A 21,331-nucleotide genomic window follows, 5' to 3' on the forward strand; every position below is an offset into this window, starting at 1 on the left:
GATGGTATACATTCAAACCATATAAAATGGGCATCCCCCAAAGCAATCCTTCTTCTCGCTACTCTTTTTACTACTATTCTTTCTTATGGAGTTCTTCCAACTAGCTTTTCTTGTGCTACCGCTTCACCCCTTTCAAAAAAAGGAGGGAATACGAATCTATGTTCTGATTACAGGCCGATTACTGTTTCGTGCCGGATTAGCAAAGTTTTTGAGTTAGTTTGATTAAAGTATCCGGAGTCTTGCAACCAAGACCTGAATCAAATTAGGTTCCATAAGGGGCTAAGCAAGGTTGTTGCTCACACCCTCCTTTCTAGAATAATTTCCTTTTGTAATCAATGGGATAGAGTTTATACACTTGCGTTAGATTTTTCGGCGGCGTATGATTCAATTATCCATTCTTTGGCTATGACTGCGCTTCTGAAGAATAATGTCCCACTACCAGTAGTTTTGGTTTTAAAAAAGTGGTATGGCTCCTCTCGTATTCGTATTAAGTGGAAGAATCAGTTTAGTGATTATAATGTTAAGTTTGTAGGGGGCTAAGGCAAGGAAGCATTATTTCTCCTTGGATTTTCAATATTACTGCTTTGGGGCTATTTGATCAAATTCAGTTGACTTTTATTTATTGTAAAGGTTATGATCTGTCGTTGATTGCTTACACAGATGATTTACTCCTTTTGAGTCGATCACTTCAGTCACTTCAACAAAATGTAGATTTTTTAGCAAAGATTTTTAGTGAGCATGGACTTCGTTTTCGCCTTGAAAAGTGTCAGTTTTTAATTCTTGGTCTTAAGGCTAATGATCTGGTTAATTCAAAAATTTCTGTTCGTATTTATGATAGTACTTTAAAACCTTTGGAATCTCTTTTGTATCTTGATGTGCCTTATGGACCAACTTTAGCTCTATGCCGTGCTTCTATTTCTAAACCCTTCCCCCAATAATTATGCTAGAGCGTGATTCAGGTGACGAGCGACCGGGATGAATTGTGTAACTACGGTTTTTAGTTGCCAGGATCGCATGGGTATACACAAAAGGGTCACTTTTTTTGTGTGGAGAGGATAGGTTTTGTCAGTACTTGTTCCGTAGGTGATTATACTTTGGCATACATGCATGAAAGAACCTTAGGCTACTGTAAGGATTTCTAGCTACCATATGCAAAAATGTGAAATTGCATAATTTTTACTAGAAGGAATAATTATGGATGCGTGTTTATTTATTTTTTTATTTTTTTTATTTTTTTTTCAGGGTGATTTTATCGAGCCAATGATCATATAATATCGGGAGAGGGGTTGCTCGAAAGAAAATTACATTTCCAGTTCCCTTTCTTGTCACCAAAGCGATTAGAGGACAACTAGATCCCCCTCCCCATTCTACGCCCATTTTTTCCAGTTACACGATCAACATTTTGAGATAGCCATTTTGATCAGCATAGTTGAAAGGCCAAGAAATCATGCCTCTGGAGATGACACGGCCCAGCAGGTCCCTGGAGAAAGGATTGTAAGTTATGAACTTTGTCTAGTGTCCAAAAATAGTGTTTGTTTTTGGGAAGTAAACAGAAACATTTTTGGGGAGGATGAATTCCCCTCTATGAGAGGAATTTATGCGGGGGGATTTTCCGAAGGGAGATTTTTCCCTCCAGAAGGAAGTTTCCGGGTGTGAACTTTCAATGGGAAACTATACACGGAGAAATTTACCAGAATTCTTATACTTTTATTTCTAAGTTCTTTTATTTCAGAATTCTAAGTTCTTTTATTTCATTTACTTTTTCTTTGAAAACTCAATTTTACATGTGGAGACATACCGAGGAAGTTGCCCGGGGAAAATTTTCAAAGGAGTAGAAATTGACTGGGGGATTTCTTCCATTCTAATTTATTCAAAGCCTCCATCTTTACATTCTCCCAGAAAGTTCCCATTTCCCTTAAATCTTTGTTCACGACACCCTCCCACCCCAACCGCGGACGACCTGTTTTCCGTTTAACGCTTGACGGTTGGCCGAAAAGGACAATCTTCGATAATCTGTCATCCTTCATCCGCAGAACGTGCCATAGCCATATCAACCTTTCTCTTATTATAGACCTAGAAAGATGGATTGAACCATTATTTTCGTACAGCCTACTGTTTGAAATACAAATACAATTCTAACAAATCTTCATTCGTTTTTCGGAGTGTCCATGTTTCAGAACCATATTTGACCACTGCAATCACCGTAGCTTCCAATATTCTAGTCTTGGTTTGCAAACTTATCTTTCGAAAACATCTAGCAAATCTTCGTCCGTTTTTGGAGCGTCCATGCTCCAGAACCATATTCATCGGCATAGGCAGCACCTTTTCTAGGGGTGGGCAGCCGATTCTGTGATGGGGGGTGGCTTATAAATGCTACCTGAGGTATTTGGAAATTAGGTCTTTAGAAACTCGTCATTCTATATTTCATAAAAACTCGGCCTTTAGCATTTTCCATGTTTTACTTTTCCGGCAATACTACAATATAATAAACCCACCATCCTACTTCCAATTCCAGACAACGTAAACACCATAAAAGTGGTTTGACACAAATCACATTACGGTCAGATAACAGCTTCTTGTTCTAAGAATTGAATTCCAAAGTTCAAAGTAAATATTAAATATGAAAATTGGTATAGGAGAGACCGACCCACGTTTAGCCAAAGCAATAATCTCCATATAAAAACCTATGGGAACTTCTGGAGGATTATAAAAGCTCTGACAGATGGCAGTGGATGTTTTAAAATGTCTGGCCAATAATACTTTCACCAAAAATATCAGATTAGATCACGTTTTATGGTTTTTAAATCTGTAATTTTGTTCAATTTTTGTCGAAGACGTGCCATCTTCAATGGTTTTCTGGTAGTATTTTTTCATCCCACGGGATGGCAAATTCCCACGTTTGGCCACAATACCCGGGGTAGATTTGGCATGCCTTATAACATGTCCAAAAGTGGGCTATGCTTGTAAAAGCTGTGTAAACAGCATATTTTAAGGTCGAATTCAAGCTCAAAACCCAAAACTTGATTAATTCTGACGTTGTTTAACCCTGTCAGACCAGTGTGTGAACTCAAATTATGTTTTTTCCTGTTAAATTTTATTCAAGATAAAACGCTTAAAAGTAAAACAGAGGAGAAGAAAGAAAGGCAGCTGGGGTCTAGAAGAAAAGAAAACAACAGTTTTTAGTCGACAAAAAGTCAGTCAGATTCTCTGCAAGTGCCATGGATGTCCCTAGAGGAACGCTGCAAGCCTTCTTGAAAAAGTTGAGAAGCTGAATACCCCTCTACAAAGTCTAAATCTCAGTTTCTTTACACCTTATTACAACACATGATATATATTTACAGAGGAACAAGAAAAAGAACAAAACCCTACTTGAAAACAATAGCTGATCTGCATTTCGACTGTACTCCCCTAGAAACGCGTAAACTTGCATACACTTATGTCATTACAAAAACTATAAAAGTACCGGATAACTGGAAATGCAAAGGTAGTGGAGACAGTGGAGGAATTGCAGGTAAAAATTGGTACCGGGGTTTTCTGACTCAAAACTCTATCAGTAAGAACGCCAGAAGGTACAAGCTTAGGACGGGCTACTGATTTCAACTGTCACACTGTAGGAGTTTTCTTTGACAACTTTGAGTGAGGTCAGATAAACACATATTCAACAAGACATTTGGATTGTTGACGAATCGGGTCTGAAAACATCCACAAACCTGGTAAGCACAGAAATAAGCAAGAAATCAAGAAAGCAAGAAAGAGCAAGAAGCAAGAAGAGCAAGAAAGAGAAGCAACCAGAGCAAGAAAGCAAGAAATAATCTGGAGGCCAGAAATAAGTAGTGGTGCTAATGCATTAGGAACACAGTCCTTCCTCTACTTATTTCCTCAGGAAAAACATGTTTGGAAATTTTACTCAAGGGAACTTTACCAGGAACCATCATGATCGGCTCAGAAAATAATTCTTGCTGGATCACTGCCTCCCTTTTTTTGCTTTACTTGCAGCATTTTATGAATCAAGTCAAGCCCTCCAAACAGTCACATGTACTTCTGAAAACAGACGACCAGATTAAGCATCGGCAATGTTTTTGTTTTCAAAAACAGGACAGAAACAGAAACAGGTCCGTCAAAAACAGGTCACCTGTTTTTGCTTTCTATTCTGTTTTTTGGAAAAAACAGAAAACAGCTGTTTCATAGACAGCAATAGCGCTGCCTAAGTAAAGAACGATGTTGGCACACTGTACTATTATTTTTTTTTTATCCTTTAGACCAGGACACTTCGTATCGAAGGATTTGTTATAACAACTTCGAAAAGGGTTCATTTAATTGGAAATTGGAAGGGATTGTGCCCTTTTTCATAGTCGAAAGTGATTGGAAGGCAACTGACACCCCTTCCATACCCACCATTTCCCCAAACACATCCAATCAACATTTGAGATAGCCATTTTGGTCAACGTAGTTGAAAGATTTGGAAATTATGTCTTTGAGGAGGACACTCCCCCCATAGCCGTCAGGGCAAGGGTTGTAATTATGCCCTAGAACATATAAGGTTTTTATAGAAAGTGTCGTCTTAAGAAACTTCAAAAACGGTTCATTAGATTGGAAATTGAAAGGGCTAGTGCCCTTTTTAATACTTGGAAGGGATTGGAAGGCAACTAACCCCCCTCTCACGCTCATGATTTCCCCAGACGCATGCAATAAAAATTTTGAGATAGCCATTTTGTTCACCGTAGTTGAAAGTCTTGGAAATTAGGTCTGTGAGGATGATAACCTCCTCATAGCCCTCAGGGCTAGGGTTGTAAGTTATGCCCTGGGGGTATATAAGGTTCTTATAGAAAGGGTTGTCGTTGAAAGTTCGAAAAGGGCTCATTCGATTGGAAATTGAAACGTCTAATGCCCTTTTGAATAGTAGAAGGTGGTTGGAGGGCAACCAACCCCCCTCTCGCGCCCACCATTTCCCCAAACACATTCCATCAAAATTTTGAGAGAGCTATTTTGTTCAACTTAGTTAGAAGTTCTGATAATTAGATTTATGCCCTGGGGACATATAAGGTTTTTATAGAAAATCTTGTCGTACAAACTTAAAAAAGGATTCATTCGATTGGAAATTTAAAGGGCTAGTGCCTTTTTTATAGTCAAAACTGATTGAAGGGCAATTAACCCCCATTCTCATGCCCACCATTTCTGATTGGAAAAAATCCTTATAAGTGTTTTCACTTTTATAAATTTAAGGAATCAAAAATTAATTAAGATTTTAAGGATTAAATATCAGCACATGTATCATAAACTGGCAATGCACATTTTTTTCAGTAAATTCATTTGAATTTGAGTATAGCACAAACTATATTCTGGCTTTTAGAAAGCATAGGGGGTTTAGAACCCTATTCATATCAATTTCTGCTCGTTTTTGAGTTTGACTCTGTTATTTATTTTAATTTCTTTTGTTTTGGGTTTCATCTATTTATTGATACTGATTTGTGGTAGTTGTTTACTTAGTAGATTATTTGATTCTATTTTTGTTCATTTCGGTTTAATGGAGTTCTTTACTTTTAAAAAAACTTATTTTGTGGAAAAAAATTTCTTTTTTAATTAATTTATAAGAAAAACTGCTATTTTATCAGCTGTTTTTTTTATCTTCCTCTTTTTTAAGATGCTGCACCCTGTTATCTATACTGGGCTAGTTATATGCTTTAATTCCCAAGTTTGCATAAAGAAACCATCTTGAAACCATCCCAAATCCAGTAATCCATCTTATTTTTAATCAACTACATGCGCATACAATACGACCTAAACTGGACAAGCGATTCCAAAACCTATTAGAGGACCTGGGCATAGCACGATTTAGTTCTTTGCCACCGCAATATGTTGAATTGAAGAGTATGAGTCGCTATAACGCCTCGCTCTTTACGCTAAAGTTTTTCATTACATTAAAAAGGAGACTTGTGACAAAGAGGCAATCTATAGCGTGAAGTGTTGAGGAGGGGACAGTCCCTTTCATATACGGAATAATTTCGGTTGGTTTTAAGCTTTAATTTTGCTCCTTACTTTCAGTTAAAAAGCATTTTTTTGTATTTAATTTTTTACCGTTTTTTAACTGATACAGGCTTGAATTTGGCTCACCGTAAATGAAAAATTAAAACTAAATTTGCATAACATTTTCGGCAAAGTTTCCCTCCCTTGTAACATTTCCTCCGGAAAGTTCACTCCAGAAACTACCTTTCCAATATGAAAATCTCCCTGTATAAAACCAAAATATGGGTCCTCACGCCAAAGTTTGACTTTTGTCCCAATCTTTAAAGAGCGATTACTGAAACATAAGGGTCGTTTGAATAGAATAATAAGAATTTTTCTTAAAAGTACAGAAAAGCTTTAGTGTTGAAAATATTTTCTAGTATATGCAGAATATTGAAATGTTCCAAGAGGAAGTGTAAAATAATATTAACTATTCTTAAGTAGCGTATTGTTAAAAAAAAATAATCTGAGGAAAAAACGAAACAAATAATTTTAAAATAATACCGGGAAATCCGGCTCCCCCTCCATGGAAAATTCCTTCTCCTCACGAAAAATACCTCCATACAAATTTATTCCCCCATAAAATAGCTTCCCTGCCAGGACCCCCCCCCCTGACAATTTCATTCTAGCTGAAAATTACCGCTGGAAAATTTCTTGCGGATGATTCCGACGGAAATTTTTTTCTTAGCCCACTTTCATTTGAAAAAGACTTTAATTTTTTTGTTGTTTCTAAAATCATGCCGGAAATGCCCCCTCCTTGGAAAATTCTTTCTCACAAATACCCACCGCCCCCTAGTAGAAAGGTGCTCCCGCAGAAAATTCCCTCTGAAGAATTTATCCTGTGGAAAACTCTCCCATGGAAAATCCCCTAACCTACAGAAAGATACTCTAGACAATTCCAACCTTGTAAATATTTCCCCCGGATAATTCCCCTTAATATCTCCACATGTAAAATTGAGTCGCCAAAGGGAAAGGAAGGCAAATAAATATAATAGTATATAGGAATCCTGGATAATTTCTCCAGTGCAAAATTTGCCTAGGATAGCTCACTCCCCAGGAACTTCTCTGCTCACAGAAAACTATCCCCGTAGAAAATCCCCCAGCAGAAAATTCTCCCCTCTCCCCGGAAGGTTTCTGTATACTTCCCAATAATAAATACTATACATAAGCAATAGGCACATTTCCTGACTTACAAACCTTTCCCCAGGGGTTGTGAGGCTATGTTATCCTCAAAGACATAGTTACTGGGCTTTTTAACTATGTTGAACCAAATGGCAATCTCATAATTGTTTTTAGGAAAATGATGGATGGGAGGGGGGCGCAGTTGCCCTCCAATCTTTTTGGTCGCTTATAAAGGGCACTAGAACTTTTAGTTTCCGTTCGAATGAGCCCTTTCTCGATATTCTGGGACTATTGATTCGATGGGATCACCCTTGGGGAAAACAAACAAATAAACACGAAAACAAACACGCATCTGTGATCTTTCTTCTGGCAAAAAATGCAAAACTCAAACATTTTTTTCAGATTGAAGCTTGAAACTTCTATAGTAGGATTCTCTGATACGCTAAATCTGACGGTGTGATTTTCGTTAAGATTTCTCGACTTTTAAAGGGTGTTTTCCCCCTTTTTCGAAAATCAGGCAAATTTTCTCAGGCCCGTAGCTTTTGACGCGTAACACTAACCTTGATGAATCGTATATGTTTGGAATCAAGATAATAAGCCAATTTTTTGACATACCGATTGATATCAAATTCCATTTTTTAAAGTTTTGGTTACTATTGAGCCGCATCGTTCCTTACTTGCAGTTTGTTACCGCGAACTGTATAATACGAAAGCACAACAGCTTTGAATAAAATGGAAAACAAACTCTAGTTCAAACTTTGAACATGTCACTTAGAAACATTCTTGTTTCGAGCGTTCCATCAGTTGTTTTTTGCACATTGGATTGCTTGCACAATCCATGCTAAAATACGAATTTCTTTGGCTTTTGGGTTGGGGACTGTATACCATCGGTTAGGGATTTTCGACCATAGCAGTTTCAATGGTGTACTTTTTAATTCGATCCAATGCCATTTTCGAGAGGTTTCGGGCTTTTTTTGAAAATAAGGGGAATTTGTGTCTGTGCTAAGATTGACATAGAAGTTAAATGGAGGTAATAATTAACATTGCTGAATCAGCATCAGATAGTTTTTTGCGTAGAATGGTTTTTCTAAAAACGTGTTTTTTTTTTAATTTTTGGTTACTATAGGCTGAGATTTGCTCTTTACTAGGTTGCAGCTACTGATGCATCCACGGTGTCTAAAATTCGTTGAATACAAACATTGAAAAATTTCTAGAGTCGATTTTTCTACTGACTTGTACCAAAAGTTCCTTTCCACGTCTTTGCAAACTGCCCAACCTTACTTATTTTGTTCTAAGGTCTAACGTAACAGTACTGGAAGATTCTGGCTCTGTTTTGGACCAGCTTTAAAATGAACATTGAGCTACAGGTTCTCAATCTCTGGATGATGTCTTGTAGTTAGACTAGAATTTCGTCTTAGCTGAGAAAAGCATTAGTTACAAGAGATAGATAAATAAAATAAAGTAAAAACCATGTCTCTAGTGCCGCCTCCAAATCAGATGTAGTTTCAGTCTACTCATCACATGCACTTTCTTCATCTAACTTGTCAGGGTCATCCATATCAGACGGGGTATTACCAATGTCCCATTTATGCCGTCGGGTAGATCATCTCCGTCTGTATCAATCTCTTGCTTTCTGATTGAACCTTCTTCCAGTTCATCATCATTGTCATCAGATTCACATGCAACAACTTGCTCTACATCAATTTCTCCCCAGAACTTGAGAGCATTGGTTACACAAAGGTGAAGGAGGTGACCAAAGCATGGAGACTTTTCAATCCCCCCAAGGTAGCAAACTTTAATAATAGCGTAAACGTAAGTACTTAATTAAACGATAAAAAAGCAGAAAACAAGTAAAAAGAAACAGAAACGGGAAAAATAGGTTAAAAAAAAGAACAGAAACAGAAATAGGTCCGAAAAAAATAGATGTCCTGTTTCTGTTTTCTGTTCTCTTTTTTTGAAAAACAGAAAAAGAAACAGGTTAGTCAAAAACAGAAACAGAAATAGAAGCAAAAACAGTTCCGATGCTTAGACCAGATATACCGATATACCATTGCATTGCTTGATCTAGCTAAAAATAAGGATGTTGTACTTTTTTAACTGTCCCTCCCCGCGCTACCCACAACTACAGCCTCTAGAATGGCCAGTCATGGGGTCCCTTAAGGCCTACTACAATCAGGAAGCCACAAGTTTTAAGACTGCCCATAAATGTAAAACTATATCAGTGTATAACATTGCTGAGTTGTTGAGGAAATCATATCCAAAGGGTTTCACTCCTGAGAATATAATTAGTGGATTCAGAGCAAGGGGTCTACTCCACCAACAGAGATGTCTTCAAGGATTATGAGTTCCTCCCGTCATACGTCTCAGACAGAATGCCTACTACATCTAGTGAAACACTTACCAGGGGAGTTTCTAAGCTGAGAGCAAGTCCTGTGTGACATTTAGGCTCATTGTTTAACATAGACCCCGAAGTGGATGCATCACAGGTTCTGTCTCTAAATTAGAAGCACAGGTCAGCAGATGATTCGTTAAAAGAGATCGTTCATACAAAACCCCTTCCTAAGGCTCAACACGAAAAATCCACAGGAAAAAACAACAAAAAAGTCAGAAGTGTTCACTGACAACCCTGTGAAAGAACGCATTACTGCTAGGATAAAAGCTGTGTCAACCAAGAAAGCCCTAGTCGTGGAAAAAACGAAAGTTAGAAAAGCGAAAAGGCTGAAAAGCAAAAGACATGTTCCTCGTAAGAAGAGTTGTAGTTGGAGTGACGATTCCAGCTTAGATGAGCCTGTATATAACAACTATTCGGACTCCAGTATGGACTATTCGTAGATATATAATTCCCGTAATTATATTTCATTGAGTTCGTTTTTTTTGCGTTGAAAACTGTAAGCTTACTGGTGTTTATTCTGTCGTATCTCTCTTTTTATGCTATAAGTGGATTTAACCTAATAGAAAATAAAAATTCTTTTAAAATTTTCAGGTATTTCTCTAGTTTCAATTAAAAAATTCTTATTTTTGATGAAACACCATAAATATTTTTATAGCTTAATATAAGCAAAAATTATTAAATTAATATAAATTATATATTATTATATATATACATATATTATGTATATATTATATAATTTTATAATTATATAATTGATATATAAATATAATTTGCTTAATATAAGTGTGAACATATTTCTTGTTAATCATTTATTCCTTGTGTAATTTGCCTGCATCATAGACACTTAAAACGATACAATCACTACTGAGGCAAATGTGACGTATGTATGCTTTTAGAATGTATTCATAAATATGACGTTATTTACATAAACATTTTTTTCCCAAAAATTAAAGCTCTTAACAAATTTTCTCTATTTTCTGACCTATCTATATCGGTTTTTTTAGGCCAGAATATCCCAAGATACAAGTTTTCCCGAAAAAACATGGAATCAGTTTCGAGAAAAAATAAATAAATATACAGTTATTGCTCGTTAATAATCATAGACGATAGAAGGCCGAAACCCCAAGAGATATAAGGGCTGTGGCAGATTTCTAAGAGAAACTATTCGACACAGTTCGAGTGTTTCGTAAATGCGAAACTATTCGAGTGTTTCTAAGTCCACTTGTTTTTCTTTCTTTTTTTTCTTAAGGGATAGTCCTGTCACTATTTAAATAAGTTAAACATATTTATATCTGTACATTGCTCTTAACTATGGAAAAATTTTACACTTTCAGTTCTTTTTATGTCCAAACTCACTTGCGAAAAGAAGTGGGATTTATGAATTCTTATCAAGGAGACTGTGGATATCTTGGAGAAATATATTATATATTAGTTCCAGAGCGGGTGTTTTTGCTAAGCTAGCAAGAACCCCTTACCGCCCATTTCCACGCAGACGCATTGCATAGCTTAGAAATCACGCATTAGAGCTATTTAAGGATTCTAAATGTGTAGAATCGTTTACTAGTCATTTCCTGGGAAAGGAACATTTTTTAAAATACCATCATAGGCTATGATATATGTAATCAAGTAATCATGAAGGTAATCAAGCCGTTATGACTAAGGTAATTAAGCGTTGTTAGGAGAACTGTATTCACGATAGATTGTGTCTAGTGCTACTTTGCCTTTGAAGTTGTGAATTCGGAGTCTGCTTAGCAAACATACCAGTTGATTGATATCTATGAATGCCGACTTTATCCTTCCATCAGCCTGCTGGTCTCCAAACCGGGCGTCTCCAAACCCGCTGGTCTCCAAGCATCTGAAATCAAGCCATCTTATGTTTATGTAAAAAAGTTAAACCCGTCACGATATATTGGGACTGTCATCATTAGGGATATTTTCGTCCTGGTACCCTAATAAGGCCCAATTTCACCCAACCTTTACAAAATATTATTATGAGCCTGGCTCTGATGAAATTCAGACTATTGTAATAGTATTTGAGTAGTTGGAGAAATGGGCATTTTTTTAAAATAACCATCAAGTATTTGGTTTACTGACGATATTAGAAAGCCCCAGATTGGGTGATGACTGAAAAAATATTATTATATATTAGACTAAAAATGGTATTTAGGTTTCAGGTAACAATTGTTTTAAACAATATTTTTAACACAAGAGCTTTTTGGAAACCAAGCTTGGTTTAGGAGAAAGGGAGTCTAAACACTCCATAGAAGAAATGTAGAATTTACATCGTTAAGGCGGCCGAGAATCCTGAAAGTAAATACTAACTCCTAAACTTACTCAAATCTTTGTTTTTATCCCCGGACACAACGCTAATAAGAAAAGAGCGAATACGGTGATGTTTCCCGAGTGGGACTAATCTTACGATGCCGATTTGGTTTGTCAATGTTGCAAGATGAAGCTCGACGTCGGAATTACACTACACCACCATACCCTGCTCCCGTTTAGCCACATGTTACGAAGACCAGAAGAATACTGGCAAAAACGTCACTACGCTACAAGCCGCTTTCAGGATGAAAGAAGCTCCAGGATGGAAGAATTGTCTGTAAGCAGAGTCACGATCGAGCAAAGTGGAAATTGACCGTCTGCACCGTCCTCCAGTCAAGAAAAGCTACCACCCAGCATCTTTTCTGGCTCAAGGACATGTACAATAAAGCAAGTTTCAACTGCAAGTTGTCTTACGTAACTGGAAGTTGTTTTATAGATACACAAAAAGAAGAAAAAAAAATGCTGAAAAAGGTGGAATCGAGGAACCATCTAAAAGGAACCACCAACCTCTTCTGCTGCAACCTCTTCTTTGAGTGACCTGACAAGGTCCCAGCTAGACATGACAACCTTATGTGGGATAGAAGCAGGAAAGCCACGAAAACGAGTGTCTTACCTGTCTTGACGCACCTTATCAACCTTTCTCTAGATCTTGAAGTCTTCCCGGAAGCACTAAAGATTGCAAGAGTGGTTCCTCTACATAAAGGAGGGAAAAAAGATGACCCATCGAATCGAAGACCTATATCTATTCTCCCATTTTTCTCTAAGTTATATGAGAAAGTGGTACATGCCCAGTTCAGTTATTATATTGAAAAGAATAAAATTCTAATGGAAAATCACTTTGGGTTCAGAAAAGGGCTATCTATAGATATAGCAGTTCTGAAACTGGCTGATTGGATTAGTGATGTATTTGAAGCTGGTCTCATACCCGCAGCTGTGTTTTTGGATATGAAAAAGGCGTTCGATACTGTGGACCACTCAGAGGTTATTCAAGCTCTTGAATCGATTGGAGTGAAGGGTTCAAGCCTGGAGTGGTTTCCATCGTATCTACACAATCGGTATCAGGTAGTTCAGAGTGGATCATTATTATCTTCAAAAAAGAAAATAGAGTGCGGGGTCCCACAAGGGTCAATCCTGGGACCCCTCCTTTTCATAATTGTCATTGATCGAGTAAAGCATTACCTGTTAGAGGCTGGTGTCATCCTGTTTGCAGATGACACTTTGCTCTTTCTGGCAACGCCTTCACTTGATGTCTTGTATAATAAAATTATTAATGCAGTTTCTGAATTTCTAACTTTTTCTCAGCAAAATATGTTAACCCTAAACTTTTCTAAAACTTTTTTCATGATATTTTCTAGACTTTCGTCTAGTACTGGAAATGACCATATCACGGTTCAAGAAAATGTGATAAAGAGAGTAGCAACAACAAAGTATTTGGGGGGTTTTAATTGATGAAAACCTGTCGTGGAAAAACCATTCAACTGCAATAGCTGAAAAATTAAGCAGAGGCCTTGGGGCGATGCGAATAATTAAAAATCTAGTCCCAAAATTTTTTAAAAATGATTTATTTTTCTATATTTTGTCCATATATTAGCTACGGATGCTCTACATGGGCAAGTAATTTTGTAATATGTTTCAAAAGAGTACAAAAATTTCAGAATAGAGGTGTAAAATTATTATCGGAATTTGATGATTCTGATGAGGTTCCTGCTCATGAACATTTTAAAAAGAATAATTTAATGGATGTATCCCAAATTCGAGATTACCAAGTCGCGATCTTCTCGCATAAATATTTGAGTCAGCTGCTCACACCTGCTTTTGAAAATCTTTTTACTTTTAATAGAGACCGCCATGATCATAATACAAGAAAAGCTGATAACTTTACTCATGAGTTTAGGAGCACCACTCGGGCATCGTTTGTGATTCGCCATTATGGTCCCATGTTTGGAATATATTGCCCAAGCGTGTGAAAAATGCGCCTAGTCTTCCGGCTTTCAAGTCACGGGCAAAGAAGTTTCTTTTATCTCGTGAGTGAATCTGATGTCAAGCCCACTCCAGGTTGTCATTCTATTTAAGGTATTTCCCGTTTTATTGACATTGTCCCCTGTGGCTGAAAACCCTAGATTAGCCTCTGTTACCATTCACATGGTAGACCAAATATTCTGAAAGGTGTAGAAAAATGAATTGAATATTTTAGCACAATATACATGGACACTGTCTTAAAATGTAAAAACAATGGCAATGATAATTGAGTAATATGGCCCAAAGCTTTGAGATTTTGTCTAATCATTCACTTCCTCTATTAAAAGGATTTGGTGTTTTGCCAATGCAATTAAACCATTATTTAATGTCAATAATATTCTATTAGAGATAATAGTCCGGGTTTACTTAATAAATTTTTCTGGGAAAATTTATTACTTTCCGGGGTAAAAAATTCTATGTTCGCTTGTGCATGGTTTAATATTCAATAGTTTAAAAAGTTTTATATTTTTTACAACTGATAAAACTGTTGCGAAATACTAAGATAATATTCATAAATACCACTTTTTTATTATTAAAGATCAATTAAATTTCGCAACCGTTCCTTAACTTCCAACACATTTTATCTATGAATATTTAAGTCAATAAAATTAGGAAATATTTATTTTTCCAAATGTTAAAGCCCATTATAAGAAAAAAAATTTAGTATCAAAAATTCTTTCTTTGTTTTCACTTGCTTTACTTATTAAAATTCTAAGTGGAATGAATAGTGTATAATCTAAAACTGATCGCCACAATGTTTGCCGTCTAAAATCGAAATCGAAATATTTTATTTATTTGAGAGTAAATCCCGACTTACGTGCCTGACTATGTGACTGTAAACTACAGTGATCATGTGACTATTTTCATAAAATAATAATGAACGGCCAACTATTAATTTGGATACATAGACGAAAGTGATAACGGAAATGGAACAAGGTATCAGCTCATTAATTGCTTGCATCTAATGGTGTAAATTTCGAGGGGGGGGGGGTGGCATTTACCTTTTCCCCCATATTTTTCAAGATTCCCTTGTTTTTTTTTGTTTTTTTGCAGGGCCACTTTGTATAGAAGGGCTGGTCTTAGAAACTTCGGAAAGAATTTATTAAATTGGAAATTAGAAATTCTAGTGTACTTTTTAAGAGTCAAAAGTGATTGCACGAGAACCAGCCCCCCTCTTTTGTCTTATTTTGCTGCCAGCCCCCCGTATTATAATGAAATGGGGGGATTGTTTGATCATGAGAGTATGATTGGTTTAAAACTTTCAGGAATTGCTCTTTGGATCAAAAGGATTAAATGTTTTGTTGTGGAAGGGGGTAGGTACACATAGAAATGGGCAAAAAAAACTTCGTCTCTGATCAATTTGAAGCTTATAGTCATAAGTCCTCGATCCAAGAGGAGCCCCATATACAAAAAAGCCTCTGGTAACTGCCCCCTCCCCCCCCCCGAAAAAAAAAGAAAGGGCCCAAAGACGGACCCAAGAACTGTTTTCCCCAATCATTTCGAAACTCAAGTCCTCGGACTAAGGAGACCCCAGTGCAAAAGCAAAAATATAAAAAGTATGGATCCCCCTCCCCCCCCCCAAGGGAAAGGTCGTACAAAGTACAAAAAGTTGTTTCCCCGGCCACTTCCCATGGAAGGATGGTCATAAAAACCTGGGAGGGCGTTCATGCTAGATGGTGATTGTGTTCAAAATAGTTGGTGTGGCTGATAAATATGCATCCAGGGAGTCCATAATCCCCACAACCCCTGAGACAAGTGCCATAAATAATGCCAATTCGCAATTGTTTATACAAGTTTTATCGTGGAAGAAGAGTGGCTTGTTTGATATCGGGTGTGCGATTGGCTCGTAGCTTTCAGGGGCTGGTTCCTAAGTGAAAAGGGAAAAACACTGCGTCATGGTAGGGTGTAGGTGTCTCAGAAACAGGTCCTAAGACTTTTTCGTCCCTGATCAGTCAGAAATTTATAACCGTAAGCATATGGGCTAAGAGGTACTTAATGTACCTTAAAATTAAGGGCTTCATCCCCCCCATAATGGTGCTGAAAGTAGGGCCAAAAATCTTTTTCCCCATTCGTTTGAAACCTACACGTTTTGTTAAGTCACAGAGCTAAGGGAGTCCCGATGCAGAAGGATCAATAGAAAAATTGGTTACCCTGCCCATGTGATTTGGGGGCCGCCAGCCTCCCTCACGTGTCTTTTTCTGCTACTAACTATCAGCCCCCTTAGTCCCCCTGATATTGGATCAAAATTTTGTGATAGTTATGCTGTTCAAAGTGCCAAAAGGTCTATAAAATATGCCTCCAAGGTCAGCATCAATCCCATAGACCCAGGGCAATGACTCTAGATAATTTAAATTACGCATTATTCACAAATAGGTTATCAGAGGCAACACTTTGGTGTTGCCTGGAGTATATTTATTAATTTAAAATAGTTTTTCTCGAAAAAGAGTTTTTCAAAGAAAAATAAAGACACTGACATAAAGACATATGTCAAACCATTGACGAAAATAAATTTACCATAATAATTAAAATTACTTGAAAGAACCAATGAAAATAAACTAAATGTTTAATAGATAACGACATTAATTTCTGGAAATCATAGCAATTCAAGATTCAAGATTTTATGTAACATTATTTTTGATTTTTCAATATTATAATTATAAAAGAATTTTTTTTAATGCGTTTGTTTTTCAGTAAACCGCAAAGACGCAAAATCCTTTAGAAGGTTGATAGGGTGGGGGGGCAGTAGCCCTGCTCTTTTTTGCAGTAATTTATTTCCGTTTGAAGTCTGGCTACATCATTAATTGGTTTTGATGTGATTATTTTTTTTGTTTTCTGTTTGTTCTGGGTTTATTTATTTATTGAAATTTATTTCTGGTTCTTTTAGGTTTGTCCTAGGTTTTCATATGGCTTTTTAATTTTGTACCAAAAACTTCTTTTTCAGAAAGAGTTTTTTAAAATAATTTTCTGCTCGTCTTCTATGAATATTTTGAATATTCGTTTTTATAATGCTTTATTATGAATATTTTTTCATTTTACGGTCATTTTGACAACCTGGATGCATATTGCACTCAGCACTCTTTGAAAGTTGCGACTTGATACTCTTAGCTGTTTCTGAGATATTTTAGATACGCTACATAGCCAATCCGGATGCATCTAGTGTCTTTGGTGCAGTTCGTTATCTTCATGAACATTCTCTGAACTTTCAACTTAATAGTATTAGCTATTCCTGAGATAGTAATATTTTTATTTATTTTTATACATTTATAAATTTTATTTATTTTGAATTTATATTTTCTAAAGAGTCCTCCAGGCCGAGTGGTTAGCCCACTAGACTTGAAATTTAGCACGCTTTGTCCTTGAGGACAGGCGTTTGAGTTCTGCTGTAGCTTGTTATTTGGTTTGGAACTGGGGTCAGTGGCGTGACTCTGCAAGCTCAGCTAGATAAGAGTCGACTCAGCTCTAAATGGTTACCTGAAGAAACCGGGTGAAAGTAAACATGAAGGGTGTGCGAAAGCACAGTATGACTGCCCCCAGCCCAGATGGCACTTCCTGGCTGAAGAGCCATAAAACAGAGATCAGGATCGCCAGTAGAGACCGCAAAGTTCTTTTTCTGAGATGTTGCAGATACACAATTTTGACAACCTGAGTGCAGATAGTTTCATGTTAAGATTTAGTTTAACATTCCCTCAACGTTCCAGAAAGTCTCAGCTTAGTACCCTTAGTTATTCTGGGATATACCTGATTCACCTTTTTAACAACCTGGATGCACATAGTGTCTTTTGGTTTAGTGCAATATCCACCTCAACATTGACATTCTTAACCGTTCCTGAAATATTGCAGGGTAACCAGAATCCAGGTTTTCAAAATGGCATATCTGTAATGTCTCGTGTACAGCCAAGAGCATTATAATGAAACTTTTGGAGGATGCTCAGTGGGCTGTTCATCTAAGATTCTCTTTCAGGGAGTCTTAGGGTGAGATTACCCGGACCTCATATTTTTTTTTACTTAGGATAGGGGCCAGATGTAAATAAAAAGACACTGTGTGAATCCAGGTTGTCGAAATTGCATATTGCATGTCCACAATATTTTGACAACACAACGGCCTGGGCTGCGGAGTCAAAACTTTCAGGTACTGTTGGAGAAAGAGAGGGAGAGGATGGGGAAAAGGGATTTTCAAATATTTGTTTTGGGGTTTTAAGAAGGTGGTAAGCAATTGAAGATTGGGTCGGAACCACCAAAACATTTTGGAACTATAAACTCCCATAGGACTTATAATCTATGCATAGTTAAATAGCGAGGTATATCAAAAGACACTATGCCTTTATAGGATGTCAAAATGGTTAAAGTACAATTTTTGGGAATGGGTTGGAGTATCAATGCTTGGGTGTAATCCAAGCATAGTTTTTATCGAGGTCAATCAAAATACAATATCTATTGCAAAGTTATAAAAATAATGGATCTGCAACATTTTGGGAAAGGTTTTGGGTATAAAGTCAAAACTTACAGTGTGCATTGGCGGGAGGGGGTGAGAGAGGCAACTGTACGTTGAGCTATGACTTGGAAGGATACAATACAAGCAAATCAAAGGACACTATGTGCGGCCAGTATATCAAAATGCCGTATATACAATTTACTGGGAACAGCTTTGATGTTTGAGTTGGAATATTAAGGCTGTGTAAGAGAAAGAAAGGTGCTTGAGCAGAGGGATTTCGAATTTTGTGATGGGAGAGCAGCTAAAAATGTTATTCTTTCAATCCACCTAAACATTTTTGTTCTTTAAGCCGTAATGGGAGTTACAATTTATTGGCGTCTGAGTATTAAGGTAAAGAACTTAAGCAAAAAACTTTACAAATATTCCTATTTTGACCAGTAATTGAAACGGAACAAAAACTAATTTTAAAACACTTTTCGAAAACAGAAGTTTTTTGAAGAAAAGAAAAGAACTATATTTAAACCTAAGACAAGCGGAAATAAAGCTTTATAATAATTCAAAGTTAGAACGTACAGAACTTACCCTCAATAAATTAATAAATGATACCCAAAACGGACAAAGATTAAAATAAGTAAAAACATCAGACATAAGGATAGCTGATACTGCTATAAACGAATAAATGAATCCTAGAATGAACAGACATTAAAACGAATAACCCCGTTCAAACTAAAAAATAAATTTGAAATTATCAAAATAGGAGTGGGGCCACCCCCTGAACCTTTTAAACCATACTTGACGGTATTTCAAACGGTAGGCTGTACGAAAAGTGTGATTCGATCCCGCTTTCTAAGGCTATAATGAGAGAAAGCTTGAGACGGCTAGGGCCCATTCTGCGGATGAAGGATAAGAGATTGCCGAAGATTGTTCTTTTTGGCCGACCGTCTTGGGCTAGACGGAAAGCAGGTCGTCTGTGGTTGGGGTGGGAGGATATCGCATAAAAGACTTAAGGGAAATGGGAAATTCCCGGGAGGGTCCAAAGAGGGAGCCTTAAAATAAATAAGGAAGTAGAGGAGGGGGTACCAGCCGTGTCACGCACCCCTGCTGCCACCTACAACTTTTTTTGCATCCCAAATAAGGGCATAGCCTCCCTAGGGAGAATGATTACGTAATGGGGTCAATGACCTCTTTTTCCAAGGTCGATTTATTTGATGTGTCTGTGTGTAATAGCTCCGGGGCGAAGGTTGCACATGCGCATTGAATTCTAACGGGAACAATGTTATTGATCTAGGACTCGAAGGGGAAGTGAATTTCCGAGAACTTGATTGTGTAATCGATCGCGAATGTCATGGTGTCCAGAAATAGTATTTGTTGTTATTGCTCTAGGCAATGTTATGAGTTTCCCAGAATTTGGAACACCTGTGCTGTCGACCTCAATTCACCTATCGTGAATCAATAATTCCCCTTAGAAACAACAAATTAATTTTCCCTTTCTTGACAGATCAATCAATCAATGACATCATCTGTCAGACTTTAAAAATTTCCGCCTAGAAACATTTCTCCAGGAATAGATCCAAGTCATTAATTTCTTTGCCTCGGGAATAACTCTTTTGGTCGAACTCCAAAGGATATTAATAACCAAAGGCCATGGAAACAATTAGGCAAGAAACATCTTAGCGATGAATTGTTTTAGCGCGCGAGAAGGTTTCATATTAATTTGAAATGTGTTAGCACAGAGATGCCAATAACAAAGGAAGACGCTGAATTTACGTTTAGTGATTATTTGGGCGAAACCGTTTTAGACAGGTTATGGAACTATTTCGGCGAAACAGATAGAGACATTTTAAAAGAAGATTTTGAAGAGATTTTGGAAGAGGTTTTGAGTGTGGTCGTTATAATACACAAGTTTCATTTGAACAGTGTTGTGAGGTCCTCTAACCCAACCCCAAAGGGTTCCAATCCTCCTACCCCAACCCCGAAGGAAGCCCCCGGTCCTCAAAGGCCCCCCAAGCTCCCAAAGGCCCTCCACCGGTCCCCAAATGTCCCCCAGGCCCCAACTGCCCCCCCCCCCCCGGACACTCAAAGGTCCCCCAAGCTCCCAAAGGGCCACCGGCGCCCCCAAAGGCCCACACAGACCCCCAATGGCCATCCCCGGGCCCCCCAAAGGCCCATCGAGCTCCAAAGGACCAACGGGGTCCCAAAGGCCCTCCACCGGCCCCCAACTGCCCCAAAGGCCCGCCCCGGGTCCTCAAAGGTCCCCCGGGCTCCCAAAGGATCAACGGGGTCCCAAAGGCCCTCCACCGTTCCCCAAATGTCCCCCAGGCACCCAAAGGCCCTCCCTGTGCCCCAACGGCCCACCCAGACCCCCAATGGCCTTCCCCGGCCCCCCATCCAAAGGCCCATCGAGCTCCAAAGGACCAACGGGGTCCCAAAGGCCCTCCACCGGTCCCCAAATGTCCCCCAGGCCCCCAAAGGCCCTCCCTGTGCCCAAAGGCCCTCCCTGTGCCCCAAAGGCCCTCCCCCGGCCCCCAAAGGCTCACCCCAGACCCTCAACGGCCATCCCCGGGCCCCCCAAAGGCCCATTGAGTTCCCAAAAGACCAACAGGGTCCCAAAGGCCCTCCACCGGTCCCCAAATGTCCCCAGGCTCCCAACTGGCCCCCGGACCCCCAAAGGCCCTCCCCCGCCCCCAAAGGTCCACCAGGCTCCCAAAGGACCAATCGGTCCTCAAGTGCCCCCCAGCCCCCCAAAGGCCCCCCCAGACCCCCAAATGCCATCCCCGGACCCCCAAAGCCCATCCCCCGCTCCCCAAAGGTCCCCCCGAACTCCCAAAGGACCACCGACCCTCAAGGGACCCACAGACCCTCAAAGGCTCTCCCCGAGCACCCGTCTTTCGTTGATGTGTGTTGTCTGAAACCTATGATTTGGGATGTGTAGTTTGCTACTTCAGGCTTTTCTGAGCTAAGGTTTCCTAGTATTTCATAGGTGAATGTTGTCTGAAACCAATAGTTTGGGATGAGTAGTTTTCTATTTCAGGCTTTTATGA

The 21,331-nt window shown here is 38.4% G+C and overlaps 1 protein-coding gene across 3 annotated transcripts in view; it reads left to right on the forward strand.

Annotated features, from left to right (window-relative positions):
• Positions 1-1,378: 1,378 nt before the first annotated feature.
• LOC148947577 (protein bric-a-brac 1-like) overlaps positions 1,379-21,331 on the forward strand; it is a 179,575-nt gene continuing 159,622 nt past the window's right edge. Inside the window, exon 1 of one of the 3 annotated variants that reach the window (XM_089095312.1) lies at positions 1,379-1,494. The gene's annotated coding sequence lies outside the window, so the exon portion shown is untranslated. Of the gene's footprint in view, positions 1,495-14,542; positions 14,795-21,331 lie in introns of those variants that run through there. The other 2 variants (XM_089095311.1, XM_089095313.1) reach the window with 2 other exon arrangements.

Source organism: Artemia sp. Qi Xiang Cuo, chromosome 10, assembly GCF_049724085.1.
Source record: "Artemia sp. Qi Xiang Cuo chromosome 10, ASM4972408v1, whole genome shotgun sequence".
Lineage (NCBI taxonomy): Eukaryota > Metazoa > Arthropoda > Branchiopoda > Anostraca > Artemiidae > Artemia > Artemia sp. Qi Xiang Cuo.